The 27,173-nt window shown below is 40.6% G+C and overlaps 1 protein-coding gene across 1 annotated transcript in view; it reads left to right on the top strand.

Moving 5' to 3' along the window:
* The first annotated feature begins 9,269 nt into the window (after nucleotides 1–9,269).
* LNX1 (ligand of numb-protein X 1) overlaps nucleotides 9,270–27,173 on the top strand; it is a 119,539-nt gene continuing 101,635 nt past the window's right edge. Inside the window, exon 1 of the mRNA XM_071432382.1 lies at nucleotides 9,270–9,332. The gene's annotated coding sequence lies outside the window, so the exon portion shown is untranslated. The remainder of the gene's footprint in view (nucleotides 9,333–27,173) is intronic.

Raw genomic sequence — 27,173 nt, forward strand, 5'->3', positions numbered from 1 at the left:
GACCTACTGCTATTGCCAGAAGCCTATGAATTTCATTCATTCTTTTTGAGTATCCTGGAAAGAGAATCAGCAGAAAACATTTTCCTTTTATCTTTTTTTTTCAACTACATTTCATAGTTACAGTTTCCGTTCAGACTGACTCTGGCATTGGATAACTCATAATGGGAATTCCATGGCTTTGGAGACAAAACGTTTTACATGGAAATTTTAGATACCCCTGTGAAGCTGAAGAGCAGCTGCAGTGGCTTTTCATATCTAAATGAATGGGATTTAATTAAATAGCAATCCCCAGAAGTTCAATAATGGGAAGTGAGTCTCTGAGGTGTTTATCAGAATAAAGCACAGGCTGCTGTCTGCACCTCCCAGCAGTCTGGGGACACAGGAGGATGGCAGAAACCTCGCCTCAGTTTGCCGAAGCTCCCTCTGAGGAACTTCTCTTCCCAACAGTGGAAGCCCCTTTGTTTTGTGAAGTCCTAAATCAGAGCAGCACTTCCAAGCACAGATTCCTGTAGTCTGGGTTACATTTTAGAAGGAACTTGTCTGCTGCTCAGAGATGTGTTTTTCTAGAAAATGTATTTTCACACACACTCTTCTTTGATAAATATATTTTCGAGGTTGCTAGTTTAAGGGTTTGCTTACTTTGTAAAAGTCTGTTATTTGTGTGGATTTTTTTTCTTTTAGAAAAGAGTGACTGTTCATCTCACATTCAGAAGTGCTGTTTATTTATTCATCTGTCTAAAGGCTAAAGCATTTGACAGAAGCATAAATATTTTGGTTGTAAAGATACCACCAACATTAATGGAAATTTCTCTTTGGGTGTCTGAGATCTGTGCTTCCCTGGAAAAGATGATCTCCAGCAGATCTTTGGTTTATGTGGTGCACTGCAAGCACATAACTGCCATGAGGAATTACCATCTCTTCTTCGCAAGGAAAAGAAAACACTCGAGTGTGACTTTCCTCTGAAACCTAAATGATGTGCAAGAATGACAGCATCCCTCTTCTCATTCAGTTCAGATTAAAAATATTTCTTATTTCTTCATCTGCAAAAACTTTGGCCATTTTAGGTGAAAAATTTTCAAGAGCAGAAGGGATGAATAACCTTTTCCTGTTGAGTTCTGAAATAAATTTTTGAACCACATTTAATAAATATTTTATTTAGCTGCTGCTGCTTCTTTGGTGTCAGTCCAGAGCAGATGCTCACAAGTTTGCTTCTTACTGTCTTTTTAAAACATCATTCAGGAGTTTTTTTGGTATTAACTTTTGTCCCTTGGAATGAACAGTCATATCCCAGTGACGTAGAAGATTGTCAGATAATTTTTACCCAAATATGCCTTTGTTTGATTTATAAAATTTCAGTTTCTATTAAATTCTGATAGGATGATGAATTTCAGAAGCAAAATAGCTGTTTCTTTTTAGGCAGCCAGGACCTTGTTTTGGGCTGCAGAATAAAAATGCAAAGAGACTAATTGGTCTAAATTATGTAGTGATTTTTCTTTTTTTTTTTTTTAAGCTTTACTTTGCATCTTTTGATGTCTCTGACTTGTTCTGGATTATGGGTCTTCTTTTTTTTTTTTTTCCCTGAGCAATTTTTTGGGGGGAAAAGGTTGTTTTCATTTGGGTCACAGCTTTAAGTGTTATCTTTTAGATATCAGGATTTCTGGGAAAATCAGGCTCTCATTTAGTCCATTAACATCCTGTTACCATCCCTGAAGCCCCCCAGACCCTTTTCTGTGCTGCTGCCTCCAGCTTGGCAGCCAGTGATGTGTTCCACCAGGGTACACCAAGCCCTTCTTTGGGAAACCAGGCACCTCTCAGTGTATCTTGTGCCAACAACCACAAAATAGCAATAAGTAATGAGCAAATGTGATGGGGTGACACAGGCATCACTTCCAAGGAACCCAGTCAGAGAGCAATGGGGCGGTCCCAAATCATAGCACCAAGGTATTTCTGCAGTGTTGTACAAAAGTTTAGGCTTCACTCAAATACTTTCTTATCTGGAGTTTGTATGCATTTAACAAAAAAAAATGTGCTTTTTTTTTTTTTTTTAACCTCTTTGTAAAAATGTTGCAATCCTGAAAAATGCCCCAAGAGCTCCACTAAAAGACTATGGTATGGCCAAGAGTCTGAAAACTTGCATTGCTCCTGAGCTGGCTGGCAGCCTCAGCTTGCTTAGGAACCTGTCAACAGAACACAGGAGGCTCTTTTCTGAGTTTCAGACCCATTCCTTTCTCCTCACTGTTGTTTATCTCTTGTGCTGAATGCATAGAAGGGGAGATAAATCACTGCAATTGCTGGTATTTCATACTTACATAAGTTCATAATTGATTCTGTGTGTACTTCCATTTTGTGAAAAAATTATTGCTGCTCAAACTGAGAGCAGGTCAAAAGTGCACAGAAGCCATCTCAGGGTTAAAAACAAAATAAATAAATAAATAGCAGAATCTGTTTACTCTGGAGTGGAGAAATGCACATCTGAACTCCCTGTTGTATGCATGAGGTGTTTCCTCACTTACCAGACAGAAAATTTTGGAAGAACTTCCTGTGGTGACGCACCTCACATCAGCGCTCAGCAGATAATAACAGGGAACAGGGCTGTGATTGGGATTAGCACTGTGCATGCAGGGTCCTGTTTGGGACTTCCTGCACCAGTGATGCTGCAAAAATTTATGGAGCCCAGAGCAGGCACCACCAAAATATGTAAACATCAATGAGAAGAAAAAGGAAAAAAATAGACGGAAAGCAATCCTTTTATATTTCCTATTCTTTTCCTTCAGGATATCTGTCACACAGAGAGCAGAGCAGAAAGAAATCAGCAAACAAGTGAAAGGTGCCTTAGGTGGGTAGATATGAGTGGCACAGGCAGTAGAAGAAGGGAAAGAATTTGAATGTTTGTGGTGTCAGGGCTCTCCATAGCTACCTCCACTCCCTGTTTTGAAGGATGGGTACAAGTCAGTGTGCTCAGTAAAGCACTAAGCAGGTGGGAGGTGGGGTCTGTAAGGAGCCCTTAGCTGCTGGAAATGGGCTGACTCAGGAAATAATGACAGATAATAAGAGACAGCCAGAAGCAGGAGTGTGGTAAATAATGTGGACTATTCCTGCAAAGGAAAGCAGTGAAAGGCTCACTGCCTCCAACAGGAAGAGAGGCATTCTTCACTATGGTAGTGGTCAGGTTATGTAGCAGGTCTTTTCCATCTCTCTTTCTGAGATCATACACAACATGCCAGGCATGTTACCTATAATTAAGCATACCATCAGGCACCATTTACCTAGGGGTGTGCCTTGGCTCCTCTGCTCTTTCCAGAGTTATGCAATTACCACCATTAGGCATAGCTCCCTGAGCACAAGCATCCATGACTCATGGAGGGCTGTCTACCTGTCCAGCTGCTCACAGACTCAATTAAACACAGTCATGGAGCAAAACACAGGGTCCAATTGCACTGCAGCATGCCATGGCAGCCTGGTGCATGAAGTTACCTTGTAAAGGTGCCAGGTCAGGACCATGAGGGGAAGGGGGTGGCACATTCCTGTATATACACATAAGAAGTTAGATATTGCTCTGGCACTATACTGACAGCATCAGGCTTAATAAAAAAAAAAAAAAAAAGAAAAAAAAATAGAGAACTAAGAAGTAGAGTGGAAGTGATAATGTATGCTAAATACTGTCCTTTTAAAAGGCCTGATCTCTACTTGCTTTGATTTCAGTGCTGGCCTTTATCAGTGTCATTTTTAATGTTGCACACTTGGGCCACTCAATAGCGGCGATCCCCAGCACGGTGTAGCGGATGGTGTTAAGACTCCAGCCTAATACTTGAGACGCCTTGGTTTTATTCCCTTCTTTGATGGTCTAATCCCAGATTCATCCCAGCTAAATTTAGGAACTGCATGAAGTAGGAGCTTTGCTTCCTTTCCAGAGGAGCCAGGGATGATGCTGGGCTGTGGTCTCCCTATGCCTTGTGTTTCTCAGAAGCTGGGGAGGGGGCTGAAGGCATTGGGGAAGGGCTGGGAAAGTATAAAGAGACTGGAAAAGAAGAGGGACTACTACCAAGCACTGAAGTGAAGGACTAACTCTCAGGTAAAAGCCATCAATTTTCATCCCTGAAGTAGGAGAAATGGTCTTTATGCCAAAAAAAGGGTGAGGAGGAGGAATACGTGGAGTGTAGTGAGGAATGTTGATGAGACAGAAATGGGGAGAAGGGCAGGGAACTTTAATTTAGAGACAAATCCCAACCTGTTTCTTTGTGTACCAGTGCTGCACACCAAGTAACTCATGAGGATTTGAAAAAGCTAGCCTTTCCTTATGGACTTGTCAGGCCAAAGCTTGGATTCTCTGTTACAATTAGAAAACAAAGTGACAGGCAAGCTGCTGTCTTGCCATAGACCTCTGGAAGAGGCTCAGAGGACGGGGTGAACCATACTCAGGGGAAAGAAGTGTTCACAGGGTTGCCAGAAGCAGAACTGCTTGGTACATCAGCTTACACAGAATGTGCCCTCATGAAAGAGAAGAAATGGTGGATTGGCAGATGTTGTGATGATGGGCATATGAAGATTAGAGCAGATGTGATATTTAAGACTCTGTAGTATGTGGCTACAAATCATCACCAGAGCACAAGGATGGAAAAATTACTGGATTTCTGTAAGCAGATGTTAATGTACTGAAGCTGTCTTCTTTTTCATTATTTGTTTTTTTGTTTGCTTGTTTTGGTGAGTACAGCAAGTATGTTATTACCTGACTGTGGTAAAGAGCAGTGGACTCTAGTGACCACAGCAGATTAATCCTTACAAAAGCTTTATGAGCACCAGCATTATTATTAATGCTGGCAAAAGTATTTAAAGACAAAGCATGAATAAATGCAAGGTGTTCACATTAGCATTCCAGATGTTTGATAATGAACAGCCCCAAGGACATGCATTTGCTCTCACCATCTCCTCTGGAGCCTGCCAGAGGCTCCAGATGAGATGAATGGACAGAGTGTTGCACTGATCCTGAGGATGACTGTTGACTTTTAGGAAATGTCGTCCTACATCCTGTTGAAGCTTTGTTGTGGTTGTTGATACCACTGGTTTCCTTTATTTCTGTTGTAGGAAGTCTGGAGGATTTGAAGTGTGTCTAAAGTGCTTCTATTCATTTGTATCTTGGTGGACTTTGGCTGTAATATGAGAAATAGCTTTATAAAACAAATTACAAAAATACATATAATTACAGAATATGTAGATAGGTATCATTACAAATTACAAAAAAGATGTCACTCTACATGGGAAAGACAAAAGGGAAGATACATAAGAGAAGAGGAAAAATTAAACATGCCTGGCAGCTTCCCTGTGGTAGATCCATCATCCAGAAACCATGTAAAAATACTGTCTTTCTCTCCCTCTATCACTATTCTGTTTCTCTACATTTCTAATTTTTTTAAACTTTTTGATAATTTCTTTCCTATTCCTAACACAAGTTTCCTGAAAATCTTGTTGCTGGGTTGAGAGCAAAATCAGATTCAGAAGAAAATTTATATTTAGTGACACAGCACGTGAAACTTCCCAGCAGCCTGTGAAACCTGGTGAAGCTTCCTTCTTGGGCAGAGCTGTGCTTGGAGCAGCCACTGGAGGTAGTGCCCCTCTCCTGAATTGCTAGATTTTTCCCCTGAAGGAAGAACCAGAAGCATCTCCTTGAAGCCTTACAGGTGGGGCAGCATCCTGCGAGTCAGTGCCAGCTGTTGGCCAGGCACCCCTCCAGGCAGTGCCATCCTGAGCACTTCACATTGCCTTGACTTGGTCACTTACCTGGACAGAGGGACAGGTTGAAATTTGCCCTCAGCTTCCTGAGCTTGTCTGCACAAGTCACTCCACTGCCCTTGTCCCTGCGGTGAATCCCCCAGTTTTATCTTTAAAGTGAGATAAAATGAGTTGCCAAGGCTTAGGGTGACTTTTCCAGGGTACCTTGATGGGCCATTTGGTCAAGCAAGGTGGGAGCAGCTGTTGTTTTGTCAGCACACATGCTGCCCTGGACAGGCTGGTGTGCTCCTCAGCTCCTTGTCTCTTGGGAAAAGCAGTCTGTGAATGTGCAGGAAACATGCTGGGGCTTATGAACAACAACTGGAAAAAGGACAAGGGATACTTCTGTTTTATTTATTTACTCATGCACTCCCAAAGTGGCAGTGTGGCCAGAAGCACTAATGGGGCTTTTGGAATGTGGATTCAGGGGATGCTCCGGGGGTTTCTGTCCGGGGCAAGGATGTCATTGATATGAGAGAAATTTTAGTCTGGGAGTGAAGGTGTGTGTGTGTGTCCAGAAAGATTCTGACCAAGCTGTCCAGCTTTTGAAATGGGGGATGAAAGGAACTTGAAGATTATAAGCACTTCTCTGGAAAACAAAACCCTCAAGCCTTGACACACACCCTGTGGCATATAGCAGGCTGTTAACTAGGTGACCTAATGACTTTTATAGTACATTCCTCATCACTGAGAGTTTTTGAAACCACCAGTTGATTTTTAACTAAAATGGATGTGTTTAGTTTAAAGTGGCATTAATTCAGGGAAGCCTTCTCACCTGTGTAGTAAGACACATCAAATTGGATACTTTTTGATTTATGAATTTTATTATACGTTATTATTACCTTTTAATTTATGAATTTATTAACATTTTCTCCAAATAGTAAGTTCACTGGATATATTTCACAGATTGCAAAAGATGTTCTGCTTGATTGTAAAAATTTGTTGTGGTCAGCAGTTTGTAGTGATTTTTGAACAGGAATGCATTTTCCTGTAAAGTACAAGTAACTTCCATCCCCTCCTCTTCGCCTCCACCCTGGCTTGTGAATTGTTTCCAATTTCAAATACTTAATCATGGGAATTTCTGGTGTTTTATATTCTGGGTAGAAGTCAGAGATTGCAAACTTTCTGTGATCCACTTTATTGCAGCAAGATTCTTTCCAGAAACACTATACTATGTGTTGCTGTTTTGTGACTGGGACATGTGGTAAATCTACTTCAAGAATGAGTCAGTGCCAGATTTCTGTGTTGTCATGCACATAGAGCAAAATAAGAAACATCTGTCCTTTTTTTTTGCATTCATTGAAAAGAAATGTTATAAGTACAAACTATTATAGGTAGTACAAGGTGATGCACAAGTGAAACAAAAATATCCACTTGGAGGCATATTATGGAGTTTATTAAAAAAGGTAAATCATTAAATATTATTTACTAATAATAAATATTGATGTTTAATATTCTGCATCTCTTTCGGAGTCACCACTATTTGTCTTGTGACCATGACCTGTGTCTATGCAGAATGCTATTATCAGCTTTCAGGGTCTGAAATCAGTTGCAATTTTTTACCTTTGTTGAAGCTTGCCTCTGTATTTTTAAATATTAACTCCAATTCCATGTTTTAGAAATTATTTTTTCTTTCAAAATGTTTTATTGCTGTGTTGTTCTTTAGACCCTTCTTTGGCACTGTATCTGTTCAGAGGGACACATCCTTCCCTTCTGTTCATTTTTCATGCAGAGAAGCTTCAGTGTAACTATATGGAAAACTGTTCCTGGCCCTGAAAGCTGAAAATGGAAATATACTACTTGCAGGTTAGTGTAAAGAAAACCCAATTCATTTTGCTTTAAGAACTGCAGGCAGGATGAACAGCTTCATAGATATTGCTCGATACAAATTTTTCTATAAGCTCACAGGCAGTCCTCTCAATAAAGACAACAAAATTACTGTCATATTTATCATGCTGGGGTGTTCAGCTCCATGGGATAAACTTGGCAGTGTTCTTGCTCCGAGTACTTGGAAAGCAGCCCTATACATCTCAGTTTGCAGCATTCCAGTAGATTAGGAAAAAACTATCTCTCTTTTTTCACCCTTCATATTTCATGTAGTGATAGTGCTTTCCCTGAGTGCTTGTTACAGTTATTTCTTTGGAAAACAACATGCATTTTTCTGTACAATGTTGGCTGATAACACAAAAAGACTATACCAGAGCTCTTCCCTTAGATTAACAAATCCCAGTCTAAACAAGATTGAGAGAGTAAGCGGTTGAGTGAAATGTTTTAGTTCAGAATCCCTTAATGAACCTGGGCAGAAATTTAATATGCTTTGGAAAAAAAGGTTTATCACAGAAAATTATTTCTATTGGGGGAAGATAGCTCATAGTTTTAGAAGCCTCTGTATCACCTATAAAAATATAATAAAATATAACTAAAGATTTATATAATCTTTAAAACTACGTATTACTTTGTTTCCAAATGCTTTGCAAATTTGATCACAAATATTTCATCTTCCTCAATGAAATTATTTCTTTTGGTTTACTGAAAACTTTGAAAAATAACTATAATTTTTTTTAGCAGAACTGCAACCACCCAGATATTCACTCACATGTGTCGCCCCTTGGCGTCATATTTAGAGCCCTGTCAAAACTACAGGAAGGAATATAATAACAAATATTGTTAAAATATTTTCTCACTTGTGTTTCTAACTTTGCCTGGGCAGGGTTTGTCCTGTCTGGTACTTGCTCCCATGTGACTTCTTGTGACACTGCTGCCTTTGTGTGTGCATCAGTAACTTAAATGTTAGACACAGTGCTATGGACTTCTGTTAAGACCAAAACAGTAATATTATTGAAGAAGTATTAGTCAAATGCAATAGATAATTTTCTTGGAATCTCTACTTTATATTTGCCCTGCTGTTCTTCTAATACCTCACCAGGTACTTTGCTTGTGCATGGAGACATGCATTTCCCAAGCATTCACTTCCTTTGCTCTTACGGCAATTTTAGTTGGTGATCATGACAAATTGAAATCGAGCAGTTGTAGCAGTTTAGTGAAGATTCAACAAGACAGGAATGTCAAGAGTGCACTATCTTGTTTTTAGGAGCACTATCAATGCTCCCTTTATCCTGTGGGAACAGTTGTGCCTTTGTTTTGGTGGTGCTGTTTTTTGGAAGATGCGTGAATAAGAGACCATTGATACTTTTCCCCCCACAAAATCTCATGTGTGTTCTTTGCCTGGCATGTCACTCTCTGAAGTGTAAAACCAGTGTGTCACTTTGATTTTTGCATATTTGAAGACCTAAAAATGGGGGAGGAGCAGTGAGTACCAACTCTGCAGGTACTACTGGATTATTTTGTCCCGAGACTCATAAAATGAGGCTGTTCTCTGGCCAAACCATGGAGCATCACTGCCGGGATCTCAAGCCTCTAACAACTAGACACGTGTTGGTGAAGGATGAGGTAATTTCCAGATGAAGGGTGGACAGTGCTGCAAGAGTTACAGTGGCAGGACAGCTGGTGGTGGGAATGGTCTCCTCACAGGTGGTTGCCACAGTTGTGCTCCGTAGATGGCTGAGGTAGGTTCCACAGAGGGAAGGAGAAGGGAAGGTGGAGGAAAACAGAACATTACTGACAGTTCGCTCTGTGTGTACATGTTTTTTTCATTCAGTTCTCCCTTTGGCTGTGACAGCATAGACTTTGCATGACAGATGGTTTATTGTTTCTCTCCTGTAAGCTACTGAAAGATTTCTGAGCAGGAATTCACAGTGTTGCTTTGGGAAAGGCACTTTGCAAATCTGGGCGCTGTCTCAAGGGACCCAAGATCTAAGTCACATAGGCAACAGGCAGGAAAAAAGTGGTGGGGCTTAATATGTAGCATTCAAAAATACATTGGCTGCTTGCACTAGAACCTCTTTAGTTTAGGATTCAGAAAACATAATGACTTCAAGATATTGCCAATATAAATATATAAAAACATAATTTTTTGGTGTTAAAATGTTAGTAGAAAGGAATGGAAAAAGTACTGAAAATATAATCTTCCTGTAGAAAAAATCAATTTAAGTTTACGGGCCATATGACTACATATTGAGAAGAATCACAGCATTTTTAGAAACATCCATAATGAACTTATGCTTTTGTAGACAGTAAAGAATGTAAGCAAACTTAATAAATTCTTTTCTAGTAGTTTGTGTCTAAATATAAGTATATAATAGTTGTAGAAATAAAAACAAAATATACAAAATATTTCAGCTTAGATACTGGTCAAGGCCTGGTCTGTAGCCACAGCAGCAAGTAGGTGGCTAGACCTCAGGCCCTGTATTTTAGTGCTAGAGGCCCTAAAATACAGAGCCAGAGAAAGCACACTACATAAGGAATGGTTATTTAAAGTCAGGGAATATGTCCTGTGGAAATTTCTGCCAGAATTCTCTATACCATATAGTAAGACAAAAGCCTGGCTCTGGCTGTTTCAGTTTCAGCATAATATTTTTATGGATGTGGTATCACTTTAAAGCTCATCCTGTGGCTTTAATTCGTCACATGAAAGCTGACTAATCTTTATGTATATTTGTGGATATTTTAGCAAGCACAAAATAACATTATGCTTAATAACAACTTATTCCTTTATTTGTTTTGTTTAAAGATATCATGAATCTTGAAGGCCAGGTTTGATTAACATTAAATTTATTTGTGGTTCTCATGAATATCCAGTATCTTACAGAATCATGGAAGAAAGTACTGGAAGAATAACCAAGTGCAGACTTGCAGAAGTGAACAAACCTAAAATTTTTACCTTAAGACTAAAAGAAAATGTGTTATACCAAAACATGCAAAAGTTTTGGTGACATTCCTAAAAATACAGAAAGAGCTTTCAAACCTGACCCTGTAAGAAGAAAAAGGGGTACAATTTAAAAAAACCAAAAAGCATCACCAGAAAAAGACAACTTTTGAACAGGCTGGTGTGAGGTGCTGAACAAGTGCTGAACTGGAGCCCTAAGTGTTTAGAGCTGTATCATGTAAAGGGCTACAGACAACAGGTACTTGTTTCCTCTCAGGCATCATGTGATTGTTTTCAAACTTTCCACAGTAGGTGAGATCCTGCCTCCATTGAAGTTAGTGGGACTTTATACTGGCTCACCTGGGACCAGGCTCACATTCTCATGATCGGATAAAATAATACTGAATTAATTAAAAATCATGTTCTCAGTGACCTGGCTCAGTGTTAGACCTTTGAGTGATGCAATACCTTTTATGTTCTCCTGTGAAGAGCCATTACCTGATAAACCTTGTGATTCATTTTGGGGTACTTTTGTTATTGTTTTTTGTCTTTAATGTTTCCCATGTCAGCTTCCCCAGATTTGAATGAAATAAGGAGCTCCCTTATGACCAAATTCTTGTTAAGGGTTTAGATGTGTTCAGGGAAGGGAGGAAGATTTGCCCTCAGCAAACAATCTCAAGCTCACAAGCTCTTATTTTATTCCTTTTACTTGGAGCTTCATAACAAGGATGATTTATTTGCAAATGAATTACTTTAATAATAGGTTTTGAGTTACACAGAATATAGAAAATCTTGACCCCCATCTCTGCAGCCATAAAAGTAACAGCTTGGGTGTGGTTGCTTGGTGGCTGGCCAGGATGATCCAGTTCAAGGGGGCGGATAAAATAACATTTACACTTACAGTAACTGTTTAAAAATGTAATTTGAGTTCTGCCAAATCCTTCCAGTTCATTTTGGGAATCCAGCTTGTTAAGGTTGCCAACACTCCATTCTTCTCACCTTAGTTTTTTGCAAGTTGTCTCCTCCTGCCAGATGCATTTTGCTGCAATACTGTCACTACAGAGCATGAGGTTCCCCCCCAGCCTTGCTCTGTGGATGGTTGTGGTGGGACACTCCTTGCTGTCAGCCTGCCCAAGCAAGCAGTGACTGAGCCTGGCCCGTGAGACTCAGCATGGAGGGAGGACACAATCCCAGAGGAAGTGTTCCACTTACAGACAGCTCTGTTTGTGTCTGCTGCAGTAAATGCTCCCAAGCCAAGTAAGCTCAGGCATTCATTGGATCCTTGAGAAAGCATGTGGTGGAGAAGATGGAGCCTTGGAGGCTGGAACTTGTCCATCTGGGTTGGAATTTCAGAAGTGTTCCCAGGCAGAGTGGGCAATGGGAATCAGGCACCATGTCTAACAACAGCACAGAATGAGGTCTTGAACACTTTGCAGACTCACAGCTGCTTAAAAAGGGGCAAGTGTTGTCTGAAATAGCCAGATCACTCCAAATGGACTAAGTGCTCACTCTCCCAGAGTTCCTGCCAAGGCAACACTTGTTTGAGGACACAAATGGCTGGCACAGGCTGCCACACAGAGCTTTGCTGTGTCTGGTCCTTGCAGCTCTCACCTGCCTCACCACGGTGCTGAGCAGTTGTGAAGTGCTGCAGCACTCCAGAACAAAAAGTGGAAGGCAGCATTTATGGATAGGAATAGCAATCACTTCCAGTGGCATACTGTCAGCTGTGCTTACTTGTGTAAATTGATGGATTATAGGGATTTTTAGTAAAGAGCCCAAGCAGGGTGGTGCTTGGTCTACTGCTGCAAAGAAAATTGTTTTGGAGAGTTTGCAGTCTCTGCTGTTTGAAGGCCCATGCTCACAGCATGCCCAAACAACCCAGCTTTTGGGACTACTCACAGAGTTCTTGCTAACAGCAACCTATTGCATGACAGCATCCATAACTAATGGAGAATGGTTCACAGATCTTAAGACCTTAGGGTCCACTGGCTGCTCCATTTTTATTATACCATCATATTTCGTCCACTTTGGGTAAAATATGTTTTTTTCAAATTAGCATCTAGTGTTGAATATAAGAGAGATATAGAATCACTTCTTCAGAGACTTCTTCACATGACAAATTATTGCATTCACTTGTCAACCTTTCTGCCTTGAATTTGGCCAAGTTTTCAGGTTAAAAAGATGTTGTGCTTTTTTTCAGATTAAAGAGCCCTCTTAGTACCTGATCTTAGTGAAGGCATACATGTGTCCACATGGTCCTCAAGTAAGCTTTGCTTTGTGTCTGGATCCTGCAGTGATAAGATTTGTGATCTTCTTTTGCCCACTACCTTCTCTTATCCAACACATTTGGAATTGTTTGCTGATTTCAAACTAATTTGAAAGAGTGTAGAAGTCTCAAAGAAGAGACTACTTGCAGGCTTGATGAAAAATTGGCCTGGGCAGAGGAGAGAGACTCAGAGAAGGGAGACCTCAGCTGCCACACACTATTTGGTGCACATGGCTGCCAGTCAGTGGGAAGGTACTTACAGGCCACCTGCAGCATACATTAGTGGAGTCAGAAGAGACACCAAACTGGGGAGAGTTTTCCTCAAGTTTTGTTTACATCAAACCCCTTTACAGCAAAAATTGATATGAATTTATGCATCAGGAATTTTGCGGTTCATTGAACATTTTCTCTTTTTTAAATAAAACTGGTTTTCACTTTATTAAGCTTTTGAGGAAATTACGTTCTCTTCTGCTCTCAAGTTCTCTGCGTCTTCTTGTCTTTCCCTTTTACCCTCTCAAGATTTTTCAAAACCTAAATTATGCATACCAGAATGTATGTAGGTTTGAAAGGTGAATGTTGCTTACCTGTCATGAACCCCAGCTAGACCTTGTAGCTGATGATTTCCAGTGTGGTGTCTACCCAGTTCTGCAGACAGAGGCTGTTTCTGAAAGCATGAGCATTCTTGGCTCTGGACACAGTCTCTAGAATAATGTGGGGAGTTTTCCAGATCGCTCTACTCAGCCACGGTGGTATTCTCAGAAGAGCAAGAAGTCCTTAGTCAAATTAGTTTTAGCTGATAATTATTTTTTCTTTACTTCTACTGAAGTAAAATGCCATAATACTTCTTTTCAACAGTGCCCAAAAAGACCCTGAAATAGAAATGAACAAATGATATTGTATCATACATGAGAGGTAAAAATTACATCACTGATGAACCGCTTCTAAGAGAGCACCGAGGACAATGTAAGAATCTTTTAGAATAAATCTGATTACTTTTCATAATACACTGAGTTACTCTGCAACAGTGAAAAACATGGTGGCTTTCCTGAAGTCTACATACATGGTGTCAGATGGTCATCAGTGTCTTTAAAGCCATTACATATAGACTTTATGAACATATAACTTCACACTTAATTTTATTTTCAATTATGTTTTCCTTACCAGTAGAATATTCTTCAAAAAATTTAGGTTCAATGAAAGCCATTGGATACTCCTTTATGAATTTCCATTAAAAGTTCTGAAACTCTGCATTTTCTATAGGAAACTGGGATGTTGGCTTTTAAAGGAAAGTCATTATAAAAATCTTCAACACCTTTAAATAAGGTGGGGATATTTCTTTTCCTCTCCACAAGCTTCTATTAAAAACTTCACCAAATTAAAGTGATTCAAACCCTGAAATTTCCATTCAGTATCAGCACAGAATTTATAGAATCATGCAGCCAAAAATCTGGAAGACATTAGCAAAAATTGTACCCCATCTTCAGCATTTGTAAGTCAGACTAATCAGGAGGAAACAAGAGACTGTGAAATAGTTTAGACATTCAAATAAGTGAAAATTAATTGTGAGGAAAGTTTTCTATCTCCATTCACTAAACAAATTCAACCAACAAGATATGCTTAAAGTATCAATTGAAGAAAGCATCTAGGAGTATATTGTTTTAATTAGGAGATGGCAGTTTCAAATGCTACTTTTGAATCCAGTCCAATGTTTTCAGTGTACACAGACTGTTTCCAAAACACACTTTTAAATATTAGAGTTTCAGCTCTGATTTTAAGTACTGCAGTTTGATGAGCTGTTCTGGTCTGGGGCTAGTAAACAAGTCTAGAACTTGCTGGATTTCTCCCAGCAGAAAAATCGTCATCCGCTTACTTTTAATGTTGTCTGGATTAGTCGAGTCTGTCCTGCAATCTTTTTCTCTGGGATAACATGCAATGCACTCATCTCCTGGGAATATGGGAAGATTTTCAGTTGTAATAATAACATTCAAGTGAGCTTTTAGTGAAAAATCCTCCTTGTGTCTATAAAAGAGGTCAACTTCCCTGAAGCTAAATTTTCACAACAATCTGCAAAGTTTTTGATATATCACTCCTGTTGAATTTTAATAGGGACAGAGTGCTTAGATTCGTAAAGATGTTTGATTTACATCCAGACCATGGGTCTGGTTTTTTCAGCTTCCCAACATAAAACAGGTAAGAGCAAACTAGTTTATGTGTGGATACAGGACATTTGTGATTATGTTACTCATGGAATTAACTGGTCAAAAAAGATCTTTTCATCCATCCACAACATTCTTCTGGTTGTTAAGAAGATGTGCAGACATGCGAACAAAAAAAATCATTCTATGCTGTGCTTAGGTGGATAAAAATTTGTGCAGTTCAGGGAGAGAGATGATTTTTAGATTTTTGTTTGCTTGTTTGTTTTGGTAATTTTAAAACTTCTTTTTGTTCCTCTGCTCCTCATCAACCCAACACTTTCTAACATGACCAACTTAAATCACACTCACAAAACCCCTGCTGTTATTAACACTATCCTGGGCAAACACTAAACTAGGCAAACTGTCTGCTGGTTTGAGAAGCATTTCTCAAACCTTGCAGAGATTTTTGTGTCTGAAGAGCTTCTCAGGCACAGACAACACTGTGGATAGTGTGTGTAGCATGGCAGGCACCTTGTTGCCTCTTTATCCATGAACATATTTGGACAAAAGTCTAAGACACTTGCTGTCTGAGCTACCAGATGCCTTTTTGTAGGAAGGAGATGCTGGTCTCTTCTGCTTTTCTAGGCACATTTAAAAATATTTGGAGACTGCACAGTATTTGTGCTCTCACTGCATTAGCTGCAGCTATTAATGGTCAAGGCTGGGCTGTTTGAACTCAGGCTTGCTTTATACCCTGAAGATATTATGATGGTGAGTGTGTCACTCCATCAAAAAGTAGATGGGTTTTGAAATAAATGCACAAAAAAGTCTGACCAGAAGGGCTCAGTGTCAGAAGTCTGGAGGTGGTACCACAGGGAGATGGAGAAGGAGGCAAGGCATTATCCAAGCTGCTAGGAGAGCTGAGAAATGGAGCTGAGTCACAAGCTTCTGACCAGGCTGATTCCAAGTTTCATAGACATTCTTTCCCATGAGGCAAAGTCTCCCTGGCTGGATGGGGAGCCTTGCTGGCTGGAAGGGAGAAGACATTTCTGATTAGGCTTACCCTGTCTGACAGGATCACTACTGTGCAGACTGCTTGTAGCTGTAACAAAGTCCTTTCATCCCACAGAGGGGATGTAAGATCTGGTCTCTGGTGGGCTGGGTTTCTTTACTTGGTATGCTGTGTAAAAAGTCAGAAAGACTTCCCTTTTGCATTGCAGTACTGCTGGACTGGTTGTTACATGACACTTTTTAAGGGCTATTTAAAATCTCAGCTGACTGAAGTGTGGGGTGGAAAGCCTGTTTTGTATTTTGTCACACAAAATATTATGTTTATTCTTCACTAGATTAAAAAAAAATCTAAACTCTTTGTTTTAATGTGGGCTGAGTCTAAAAGGGGAATTCTTCAAGTTTCCAAATTTATAAAGTTTTCTTCCTGAGTGGTTAACTGTTCCCACATTTGTAAAAAGGAGGGAAGAGAAAACTGCAAAAGAGGTATTGAAAATAGCCCTGGACATTAATGGTTGTTTTCTGATTTTTTTTCTTGGTCTAATTCTCATAAAGGTTTCTCAAATCCCAATATTGTGCTGCCCTCTCCTTAATGCCTACTATAAAAATAAGTTCAATATTGGGAACATTTGTATGGAGTTGGTCTGTTTTCATTATAAAGCATCTTTGTATCATAAAGCTCTCGACCAGGTCTTTACCTCCATCTTTAAATATGAAGGGACAGAAACTCAGCTGGCCTACATTGGCTTAGTTCCATGGAATTTACTGCTCTGAACAAGTCAAAGATTTCACCCTTTGCAATAAGATTCCTCCTTATGAGATTTATTTTCTTTTGGTTGTGTAAATAATCCTTGAAATACAAAAGAAAAAAATCATATTGATTCAGCCTTGCCTAACTCATGGAAGAAATCACATGCAAGGCAAATTGCAGAACTGCAGCTCCAGCTGCAGCAGTCTGCAAGTGGCAGGACAGCACCACGCTGGAGGCTCTCTGCCTGGGGTTTGCCCCCATGCTGGGATAGCTGTGAGCTACCTTAAACACCTGCTTGGAGCACACACAGGTAATTGAGCCTTAGCTTCAGCCAGTGTGTGCAATTAAATACAGCCCTCTCCTCTGTGCAGCCTCCCAGGAAGCCACAGGCAGGTTCCCATGGCAAATCCACAGGCACTGGCCCTGCCTGGCTCCTGCCACCCTGGCAGAGCTGCTGCCACCAGCCAGGCATGATGAGGACAGAGTCAGTGACAACTGCAGCAGTGGAGATACCCAGACCCCGGTGCAGCATCACTGCTCACATGGTCCCAAAGGCAGGGCAGCCCACCCTAACCACCACTGCTAGGAAAGCCTACTGATTTATTTATTTATTTATTTATGGGTTTATATCAACCAGCTATGAATTATTAGCTAAAATAACAGAAGGACCTGCCTTTCAGGCTGATGGCAGCCACATTTGCCATCTTGTTAGAGCTGGAGCTTGATTTTGACTCCTGCTTTACTGTTCCTTGAGCTGATAGCCACATTTTAAGACTAGATGAAGACACCAAAAGCTGAGGACAGATACCACATACTTCTAAATACTCAGCCTGGCATTTACTTGTACCATCAAGCTCCTCCTTCCTTAGAAACTCCCCACTAACTTTCCCACGCCATTACCCACACAGTAAACGGGTTCTCCTCTTTACAGGACACATTCTTTGAGGGCCTGATAATTTTACTGGCTTCTGGAGCTTTCTTTTTGGTCCTCCTCTATCTTTCTTTAAAAACTGTCCCAGCTGAGTTGCAGTAGCAAGGAGAGTCCCAGCAGAGTGCTGTAGAGCTGCACTCTGCTGAGGCTCTCAGGTCTCTGCTGAGCAGTTGGAGGGTATGTAAACATGACATTCTGAAGTGGACCAATTATTAACCTTCAAAAAAGAAATGTAGAAAATGTGAAAAAAACATTATTTGAGGTGTCTGGCAAGCCTACTGTGAGAGTCTGTGAAAGGGATGAGGTGGTGGTTGTAGAGGTTGTTACTGCATGAGCTAAACCAAGAAAGTAGGAAGCTCCCATCAGTTGCTTTGTGGTAGAATAGTCAGACTGAGTTTCCACTTCATCCTGTCCTTTCTAGTAATGAATTAAAATGTGCACCATTTAAAGTGGTAGTTCTGGCCAAAAACACAAGCAAAGTCAATGTAAGCAAGTGTTGGAGAAGTGCTGCCTCTCTTCAGCTTGGTGCAACTGTTTTTCCATGTGTGGGCTTAACCACTGTCAGCAGGAACAGTACATCCTGCTGGATGGGAAAAAATACAGGGCAGAAATCTAGCCTGGAGTCAGAAAAAGAAAACTGCTTTAGGAATAAACAGTACCTGTCAGGCTCAATGACACAGCCATTCTGCTGCTTGCTATGGCATTTTTCTGCTGTTCATTGCAAGTAATTCATACTCAAAAGGAACTCTGCATAGGTTGGTAATTCTAGCCAGCAGCCAAGATCTCCTGCTCACCATATAATTGTGGTAATTCCCAAGATATGGAAGTTTTGCTTTTCACAGCTATGCACTGAATGCAGAATCAGTCTTGTTTAAGGTTGGTGGGAACAGTTCTATTAACCAAGAGGTCAGGAAATGAAATGCCCTGGCATGGCACAAGCAGCAAAGTCTCCTTTGCAGTGCAGCAGGAGCAGGTGGATGAAACCCATGGACCCCAGGGGAAAAGTCCTCAGTGAGGGCTAGGCCAGGCCAGGAGGTCATGCTGGGAGAGGGGATGTCTGAGTGACACCTGTAGGAGGCCCTGGCCTATATCCAATGCCACCTCACCATTACTGTATTTACCATCTCTCTCTGGTGCATGTGGTGGTGCCTTCTTCTGTTGTACTTGGAGTGTGAGCTATCTCCTCCACTCACTCTAAATACAGCAGCATTAATGCATTTTTCTCATTGTCTATATGGAAATTGTTCTGCCATTTTTTATTTCCTCCTCTATAAGGAGGAAAGTGAGAAGATTTTTTTTTTTTTTGAAATAAAACATTTGAAAAAGAAAGGCCTACCTAAAAAACCCCATATATTTTTCCTTCTTGGGCTCTAATTTATCTGAAAGCTGCTCAAGCTTCCTTTCTCCTTCAGAGCCCAGGTCTTGCTCTCCAGGATGGGGGAGCACCTCTGGTACAACTCTTCACAAGGATTTGCAATGGTATTTGCTTTCTGCTAGCCCACCAAATGCAAAAACTTGTAAAATTAAGAAAGCCAAAAGAATGAGGTCAGGACAGTAGTCATGAGAATGCCTGAGAACACAGCTCTGACTGCTGCCTTCTGTACCAGGCAGCACTTAGACAACTTTTCCTTGATATTGCACTGCTGAGACCAGCAGATGCCATGTAAATCCCTGTAAACCCCCACACCATATTGTATATGGCAGTGCTTAGCACTCAAGTGCTCCTTACCTCGTTTCTTGGTATTTTTAAATTGGTACATTGTTTTTTGCATTTTGTTGCTGTGTTTGTTTTTGAAAACCAACCAGATGTGGAATCTGTTTGCAGCTGGCAGAAGGAATTAAATGAAAAAACTGTCTTTTATTCCTTTGATTACCAAGCTCTTTCAGATGAAGCCATATCATCTTAAAAGATCTTTTGGTTATCTACTGATAACAAAATAAGATATTTTAAATGAAGGACTTCATAAAGGGTCTCGAGAGAGGCTCTTTGGTGTTCCTTTCAAATAATCCTTGAAAGTTCCCCACTGAAGTCTCCTATTTTGATGTAAATTTCCTGGAGAACAAGGCACATGTGCAAGCTCCAGATCAGTCATGTTTCTCACACACGCATGTGCAAACACCCAGTTGCACAGGGAGCTTGCAGACAAAACCAGACTGTTGTGACAGCAGGTTATGACAACACAGATTTTGGTGATGGAACTTTTCAGTTCTGATTCCTATGTGAAATCATGCCTGATTTTGGGAACTAGCTAAATTGCTTACTTATTTAAGGGACTTCGGCAAAGAACTCACAATGACAACATTAATTAAGATAATTTACTGCCTTTTTCTGCAGAACAAATGGATTCAGTGGATTTTTATTTCAGTTTCATCTCTTTTAAAGTCTGATCAAATAGTTTGGGAATGCTGAGTTCCACATACAAAATGTTGCTTATGACCAATTAGAAATACATAATGCTGTCTCTGTTCTGATTTTGGGTGAACTCTCTATTAAGCCAAGTACAGACTTGTAGGTCTCTGAATGTCCTGGTGCCAGCACAAATTAACTTGTAGCTTTCTCATATTCTCCATGATCACAGAAACATAGACAAAGCTTATGAAATAGCTTACAAAATACTTTCACCAGCACTGTTATGAGAAGCACTCTGCTGAAGATGCAGCTTCAGGGTCCTTACATTAACTTGGCTTCTTTTTCTTCTCCACACCAGGGTAAGTTCTACTGCTAAGAATGTTGCTTATAGCTGAGCTGTGCCTACAACAAGGCTAATTAGTGCACAAGAGCTCTCCATAGTGGTCAGTATAGCCAGGTACCTTATATTCAGAAATGAGCAGTAACGAAAATCAGTGGAAGAGATAAAAGAAATTTTGCAGAGTGCCTGAAGGCACCTTCAGGAACCTTTACAGGTTTGGAAATTGTGGACCATAATTTGAATATAAGCTACGGTGTTTAGAATATATAGAAGAATAATGCTCTGTAGCTCTGATCAGTTTAGGTTTTGATCAAGATGTACTTTGGACCTTTAGCACAGGTTGGAAATGTATTTTCTTTTGTTGGTTTTAAGTTTGCTGCTTGATAACCTGATTGACTGCTGCCTATTTCTTCTGTATCAAAGAAAAGGGAATAATCGTTCCCTGTTTATTTTCCCTGTGTATTTAATGAGTTGATAGATCTTCATTGCATGTCCTGTGTTGTCTTGATCTGTTGCAGTTCTATTATTGCCTTCAGGGCAAAAAAAAAAAAAAATCTGAATGTATCCACAGATGGATGCAGTGAGAAAACATTTTCTTCTTTAAATCATTTCTGATATTTCATACAGTGTCTCCAGAGCAGCATGTTGACATTTTCCCAGTGATACTGACATCTGTTTTCTGCATGGTAATGGCTATTTCAGAGCCCACTACAGGTACAGTTAGAGCGATTTTTCCACAGTACACTACTTTTAATGTACCAATCCAGTTTTAACATGAAACTCTTATGCCTATTCTAGTTCTGAAAAAAAAAAAAAAAAAAAAGCATAAGTCAGCAATAAGGCATGGCTTTGTTTTCTTAGTTTTAATTGTCAATATATCATAACTCTGATTATCCATTTTGAGTCAGCTACTACAAGCTACAGCTTATCTCCTAGGACACACACACAGTTTGCTGTTCAGAATTGTTTAAATATGTCACATCTGTCATTTTGCTGTAATACTATTAGAACTGTGTGAACATTTAAAAGACTTCCATGCCTATTCTTGGGGTTTTTCCCTGATTTTTTTCCCTGTCTTTTTTTGGTAAATTTTCTGCCAACAATTTAATAAATGGGTTTGAGAAGTTCATTATCTACAGTAGATAGCTGTTGATTTGCAGGCTGTTGCAACTTCCTGAGCAAAGATAGGATTTAAATCTGTGTTGTGTAAATTATGCAAACTATGCAATCAAACTACACATTGGCCTTAATTAAGAACTGGCTCATGAACAATAGATTCCTAATTGTAAAATATACATTGCTGATTTAATTGTTTAATGCAGCTGCTAACCACAAAAGAAACATGGAGTTTAAGTTAAGTTCTCTCCTGACAAAGAAGCATGTACCTGAGGGAAATGCTGCCCTTAGAATGGGACTATTTGAGTGATTTTAAAATAGAATCTCTTAGGATATGGCTATGTTGCTGAACTATGCTTCCCTTCAAAGGTAAATGCATGGGTTTGGGTGGAAGGGGGAAGAGATCAGTTTGTCGCTATCGGCAAAATTAAATTCTTTACTCTCCAGCTTTCTCTCACCTTGTTCATTCTTGTTACCATTTCTCTCAATGGTTTGAACCCTAAATATAGAGGGATTGGGATAACTATACACAGGTTCTGCCTATGTGTAATTCTGCATAGAAAAAGGGTCACTAATCTGAGGACTGAAATAGTTAGCTGTGTCACTGAGGCTGTGTATTGCACACTTCATTGCTGGCAGGTTGGGCTCTGTGTACCACTAACCCTGCATGTGCGAGAACTCACTAGGCTTTGTCTCAAAAATTATTGAAATGACCTTGCAAGTAGCCAATTAATTCTACTTAAATACTTGCTAATAGCCAGAGAACAAGCACAGTGCAAACTCAAGCTAAATCTTCAACTGCTGTTTTGCCAATAATTAGACTCAGGGCCTGCAAGCAATAGCCTGCTATTACAGTTTGCCTGAAAGCCCTGACACTTTTCCCCTGACAAAAGTGGTATTGAATGCAGGGCTGTGATGAGGGAGCTGCAGTTGCATTCATTGACAGTATGCCCGAGGGTAAGAGACCTGCATATACAAGGTGTAGAAAATACTTAATTTACTTGTTAAATCAGTTCCCTCTGCTGTTTCCCATTAGCAAAACTCTACCAGCTGTGACTGTAGATCCTGCTAAGGCTTCATGGAAACAGTTTCTTTTTGCTCCTGTTTTTGCAGGTTGGATCTTAGCTCTTTGTGTTGCAGAAATTTAGAGTAGAGATTTCTGAATGAGAGAAAGAAAGAGCTGCTTTTTCCTGAGCTGCCTAGTGAGCAGAGCTGAACTGAGCCACTCAGGTGACAGCAACGTGCTCTTCTTTTAGATCTCCAAACAACCCAGTGGTGCTTTGCCTGTCAGTGTCTAAAACCTGCCTGGAAGAAACAGATAAAGAATTTTATATCTGTGAAAGGATGTGTGTGCCTGTAGTTCTGGTTTGATATGGTTCTGTATGTAGTGCATTCTAAAGGGCTTTGTTGGTGGACAGGTTAAGTATTTTCCTGCAACAAGTTTCTTATTTGTAGCAGAAGATTTTCTTTCTTTTTCCATTCTGTCTCTTACCATATGTTTGCACTTCGCTTGCACACTGTGGTTGTTTATGGTCAACATGGACGTACTACAGCTTTAATTATACATAAAATCTAAGTGCTTAGACTGTGAAGAGCTTTCATGAAAACATGATCCTATCCTGACAGAAAAACTAAAGATGTGTAAATTCTCAAATGGCACATAATTTCTAGTGTTTTTTCACTCTACAATTATTTACTACTTGATTTGTAATGTTACAAAAATGTAACCAAAAATTTGTTTCTTATCCTTCAAAATTATTTGAGCAAAGCCAAACAATTGAAATAGATTACATGGCAAATTTGCTGAGACATTGCTGCTAGGTTTTCAAACCATTGGACAAGAGCCCTCATTTCTAAGACCTTTTCATTGTTCCACTACGGACAGGCAAAGCTGGATACAGGATACCCTTTTTTATTCTCTAGAACCAGATGATCTGGAAGGAAGTCTGAAAAGCAAAAAATTATACAGATGAGAACATTTTACCTCCAAGTGTCTTAGTCTGGTTCAACAGTTGTTGTTCCAAATGTGCTCAAGAATAAAGATTCCCTTGTCTTCATGTGGCTTAGCTCACTGTAGAGGTAAGTGTTGTCTTTTAAGCTTAAATTTAGCCATGGATCCAAGCTATTCCAAATGGCGTTTGCAAGGTTGGAATCACTGTTCTTTCATAGCTTCATCCATGGCTTGTGCTTCAGAAGAATAATGCATCACCACTGTGTCCTCATCTGCTTAGTATCAGTTAAATAATCATGAGGCCTATGGAAAGGTTTGTTATGATTGTTTTTCCCCCCTAAGCAGAGAAAAAAAAATAATACAGGGAGTAGCTTTACCCCAAAAGCAATCTACTATCCCTGTGATTGATTGTTTGCTAACAACTATAAGGTAGGTCATGTGGGAATTAGGGCTGCTTCCTTCCAAAAAGATGGTGGGTGGGATCAAAAGCCCAGCTGAGGTAGATCTACACCAGTGCACACAGAGGGCAGCACACAGAAGGAGCAGGAAAACTAATTCAGTTACCATCACAGAGACATTAGGGGGAAGGCTCCTCCAAGTGGAATGCTGCAATGGATAGCTAGAAACACTTCAGAAGGGGCAGGTAAAGAAGGAGAGATGGTGGGTAGTGTAGGGGGATAGAACATGAGTAAATAAAGGTAGTATAGAAAGTAATCTTACCCCCTAAAGAGCTGCAGCTGAGCCAATCATTAAGGATTAGGAACAGGCCTGATTTTAACGGGCCACAGCTGTAGCCAATAAGAAGAATGTTATAAAAGAGTGGATTGGTTGGTTGAGGGGAACTGGAGTCAGTTGGCTACTGCGAGGACAAGGAAGAGTCAGTGCCTAGAGGAGCTGCCTATAATAAACATCAAGGAGGTATGAAAGTCTAGCAATGTGGAACCCTTGCAATGTAATGACAACAGGGTAGCCCTATAAGTTAGGGGGAAGTAGCCCTTCCCAGTTAGGGAGAGTTGATTGTCTAGAGCTTAATGATGGTGAGGATAGAGTTGAGTGTTTACGGGTTAGAATCAGAAGGCAACAAGACAGGTATCCTGGTGGGAGTCTGTGTGGCAAAGAGGCAGCTGAAATATTTCACAAGCACTGGGAGAAGTCTCACAGTCACTGGCCCTTGGGAGGGACTTCAGCTGACCAGCTGTCTGCTGGAAATACAACACAGCAAAGGACACAGCCTAGGAAGGTTCCTGGAGTGTGTGGCTGACAACTCCTGACACAGCTGGTGAAGGAGCCAGGTCTACCACTGAACCTGATATTTGTGAATAGCGAAGAACTTGTAGTGTTTGGAGGCCTCCTGGGCATAGCAATCACAAAATGATAGTTTTGATCCACAGAGAAGCAAGAAGGGCCTTAGCAGATATTCTGTCTTGGACTTCTAGAGGGGAGACTTTGGCCTGTTTAGGAGACTGGTTGAGAGAAGAGGGGATCAAGTGTGCCCTCAGTCAGTTCACAGATGACACAAAGTTGAGCAGGAGTGCTGATCTGCTGGGAGGGCAAGAAGGCTCTGCAGAGGGAACTGGACAGGCTGGATCAATGAGGACAATTTTATGAGGTTCAAGAAGGTGAAGTGCTGTATCCTGCCCTTGGGTAACAACAACCCCAGGCAATGCTGCAGGCCGGGGCAGTGTGGGTGGAAAGCTGAGCAGCCGAGAAGGGCCTGGGGGTGCTGAGCAGCTGAAGATGAGCCAGCTGTGCACTGTAGTTTGCTTGTGCTGCTCCAGTCCCTCTAAGCAGAGCTGCTCCTCTCTGGGGGAGGTGATTGGGTTGCTACGAATGAACAGGAGATGCAGTGACAATAAATAAATGCAAAGGGTGCTTCAGAAGAGGGAGGAGGGTATATTGAGGAAGAGAAGAAATGGGTTTATCTCAAGAGGAGAAGGAGGAGGCAGGGTGGGATGACAGAGTCCTGTGGAGAGTCCCAGACATCCAAGGTAGCCATCTCCCATAGCACATTGGCTGATTTGCCCCTCTGCAGCTGTGGGATCATTCCAGGAATGGTCCTGGTAGGCTCCAGAGGAAGTTAGACAGCTGTGCTCTGTCCTTGAGATGAGCATGATGTGATTGAACAACCACAAGGAGGAGAGCAGTAACCAGCAAGCATGGCAGATTCCTCAGGGCTCCTGTTGTTGACAGGTCTAGCTAAGGCATGAGGGAATACACTATTATTCCAGGAAGCTTTAATGATTTTAGCAGTTGGCTTGCAAGGAACCTGGAATGTTTTTATTTTTCTTCCCTGTAATAACAGGTTTCCTGGGGTGTCATAAATGCATTATATTCACTTTACTATGATTCTTTAGATTTAATTTTACATCTTTCTTTTTTTTACACCAGTGAAATCTCTTGCTTAATTACAAATATAACTCTTTTCCTTAACCATGAAGAGATTTTTTTGTGTAATTTGTGTGCAATTTTATAGAAGGGCCTGAAAGCCAGACTACGAAGTCTGCTCCATTTCCTGTAAGAGAGGTTTCTTGCTTTGGTGGAACTAACTGCCTTGGTTTCCAATGTGGTTGAGAGAGGTGGGGGAGGATGCATGTCAATGTGTGCATGTCCCATATACATATGATTCTATGTAAAACGTGGTTTTCTGCATATGTGATAATAGGATATGGCTATAATGATATTTATTTGGAGTATGGGTATAATTTCTGTTCTCATTCATATGATTTGGTGACAGGTAGTATTTGTTTATAATAGATACATTCAAGTATCTGCTATACCATACAGGCCCAGCCTGCGCTTAGTGGTGTGGCTGGACTGGTGGTTTCTAGGCAACTCGTGCAAGTGTTCCAAGATTAGCCCTGAAATCCAGGGATATTCAAGGAAATTCACAATGGTGCGTCATTCTTACTGCTAGAATTTTTAGCTCTCAAATAAGCCTCAGCAGGATGTTCCTTGAACATCAAGAAAAAAGGGTTTTTAGTTGTGGATTTTTTTTTTCTTCCCCCAAGCACTGGCACAGGGTGCTCAGAGATGTGGATCTCCATCTTTGGAGATGCTCAAAAGTCATCTGTACGTGGTCATGGGCAGCTAGCTCCATGTGGCTCTGCTTGAGCAGGAGGGTTCCAGAGGTCCCTTTCAACCTCAGGTATTCTGTGGACCTATGATTCTGCTCCACATTGGAGCCGTTTTGTACCTGTTCATGTCCAGCAAGATTTTAAAAACTCCTCCTTTATTTTAAGCCCATCTATCTTTCCCTTAAGAAGAAATAACTAAAGGAATGAATTTTTTTTCTAGGAAGATATGAAGTCTCAAGACACTTCAGTCTGGTGTATCTTTGCTTCTGCTGCCCAGATTTAATTCACTCAGAGCTAAAGGCAGGCTTTCTAACATGAGGATTATTCATGTGGAAGTTCCTGCTGCTTTCTGTCTAGCAGAGATGTGCCAGGCAATTCCTAGGGCTTGGTGTAATCTATTTTCTACTAACTTCTTATTTAATTTAGCAAAGCATGCCCTGTATTTGATCTAGCTCAGCCATCCACTTGGATGGCTCACACAGTTGAGTTGTCTGAATTGGAAAGGAATGAAAAGCACCCAGCTGACATTGGCACTGCACAGTGAAAAGGGAAGAGCTCCACAGTGTCAGGAAAACAATCCATCTAGTGCTTTTCATCTTGATCTGCAAACAGTTTGCGTGGTTATATTGCCCATGCCTCCTCCCTAGAGCCTGTGATCCTCATACTCTTATCCCAACTGTTTCAGTGCAGTTTTTCCCTTTGAGTTCTATTTATAAGTTT

This window comes from Agelaius tricolor, unplaced genomic scaffold (genome assembly GCF_023055355.1).
Source record: "Agelaius tricolor isolate 1412-34295 unplaced genomic scaffold, bAgeTri1.0.p SCAF_8, whole genome shotgun sequence".
Taxonomy (NCBI): Eukaryota; Metazoa; Chordata; class Aves; order Passeriformes; family Icteridae; genus Agelaius; species Agelaius tricolor.